The sequence below is a fragment of the Peromyscus californicus genome, unplaced genomic scaffold (assembly GCF_007827085.1).
Source record: "Peromyscus californicus insignis strain IS unplaced genomic scaffold, ASM782708v3 Scaffold_14__1_contigs__length_90479793_seg_2, whole genome shotgun sequence".
Lineage (NCBI taxonomy): Eukaryota > Metazoa > Chordata > Mammalia > Rodentia > Cricetidae > Peromyscus > Peromyscus californicus.
Window position 1 is genome coordinate 57,079,526 of NW_026294436.1, and position 2,209 is coordinate 57,081,734.

Below are 2,209 nucleotides of genomic sequence, written 5' to 3' on the forward strand. Positions count from 1 at the left end.
TTTCTTTGTTCTCTACATTTAGCCTTTTGATTATTATGTGCTGAGGGAACTTTCTTTGCTGGTCTAATCCATTTGGTGTTTTGTATGATTCTTGTACTTTGATAGGTATTTCCTTCTTCAGATTAGGGAAGTTTTCTCCAATGATTTTGTTGAAAATATTTTCTGGGCCTTTGAGCTGGATTTCTTCTTCATCTATTCCTATTATTCTTAGTCTTGGTCTTTTCACAGATTCATTGAGTTCTTGAATATTTTGTGCCAGGAGTTTTTTAGATTTAACATTTTCTTTGACCAGTGCATCCATTTCTTCTATCACACCTCTAATGCCTGAGATTCTCTCTTCCATCTCTTGTATTTTGTCGGTTAAGTTTGTCTCTGTAGTTTCTGTTCAAATTTCTAAATTTTTCATTTCCAGAATTCCCTTAGTTTGGGTTTCCTTTATTGACTCTATTTCCATTTTCAGGTCTTGAACAATTTTATTCATTTCCTTTCACTGTTTGTGTTTTCCTTAAGGGATTTATTCATTTTTATTTCCTCTTTGTGAGCCTCTATCATCTTTATACAAGCTGTTTTAAGGTCTTTTTTCTTGTGCCTAGCTATGTTGGAATATTCAGGGCCAGCTGTGGTAGGGTTGCTGGGCTCCAGTGGAGACACATTACCCTGGCTGTTATTGACTGTGTTTTGATGCTGATGTCTAGGCATCCAGGATTGGAATGATTGTAGATCTCAGGGCTGATTTCAGTTTTTTTTTTGTTGGGTGGGTGCTTTGTTCCCTGGTTTCCATTTCCTCTCTGGATTTTAGGAGAGTGTAATAGCTGTGTGTTGTCTGGTAGGAAATTTTCTGTGGACCTGAAAGGTGTGACCGCTTGGGGTTCCAGATAAAATGTGTTCCTGCTTATGGAGAGCTGACTTTTAGGCAAGGGGATAACTAAGGATCTGGGGCGCTGGGGGGGGGGGGGTCACAAGAGGGAGGAGAACAGACTGTTCAATCAGGATCTTCTTATTTGGTGTCCTGTGGAATGGGGGTGCACAATGAAGAGAGGTCACCCAGAAGGTCTGCTATAGCATTGGGATGAGACTGGGGAATTGGATCTGGAGGAACAGAAGGAGAGGGAAGATCTGCAGCAGCTTACCTGCTTCTCTGGCAGGAGTGGCCTCTGTTGTTCCCAGGGGCTGCCTGCTGAAATTGGGGCCGTGATTAAGCAATAAGTGGGGCCGGGGAAGGGCCGAGGGAGCCACAGAATATGGGGCGGCAGCAGGGGGCGGGGGCGGGGGCGGGGGTGGGGGTGGCGGGGGCGGAGGCGGGGCGGGGGGCGGTGCTTAGAGAGAATGCTGCAGCAGCTGTTCTGTTGCAGAGCTAGGGATGAGACTGGGGGACTGGATTTGGAGGAGAGGAGGGAGCAGTGAAGTTCTTGAGTTAGCTTACCCCTTTCCGTGCTCAGCTGGTATGTTAGCAAGGAATGCCTGCTGGTGTTGGAGCCTGGAATCATGGGATGAACTGGGGGAAGGAAATTTGGAGAAGTTCTTTGTGATCCATTAGGGATGGAGTCGGACAGAAAAAGGAGACCACAGCAGGTGTTCTGCTACAAGCTGGGGATGAGATTCTGCTTTTTTTGGATTTTTTAAAGATAATTTATTTTTATTTTGTGTGAGGGTTAACTAGGTCTTGGTATATGGTAGGCAGGTGCTCTACTGCTGGGACTATATGCCTGCTCCTGCAAATGTTTTCTTATCTGTTTAAATAAATATTTGATATCCTCAAAGCAGAATTTTGCCGTTGTTCCAAATGTTTCATAAGTACTGGTTCCATGCATTTGGACAAAGTAGGAAACACACAATGCAGAGAGAGATCTTGGCACCTATGAGTAAGTGCACCTGAAAGGTCAGTTATGCTACCTCTAACATCCATGCCATGCCAGGGGTTCCAGCTCTTCCAAGGCTCCCTCCTTCCCACCAAGTTCCATCAGTGGTTTGAACAGAGCCCCTTTAGGTCTCCTGTGAATAGACGTAAGCTTTGTTTCCTGAGAACTGAGCATGAGCTTTATCACAAGGCTTTGCCCCAGGCCTTTCATGGGAACCTGAGTGCTCAGTTGTCCTTTCATCATTTGTCTCTGTTGAAACAGCAACTCAAATACTAGCAAATACTCAAATACATTAGATACAGTAAAACCATCAAACCAACCTGGTATCCTCAGCAAGGTCTTCCGTTACA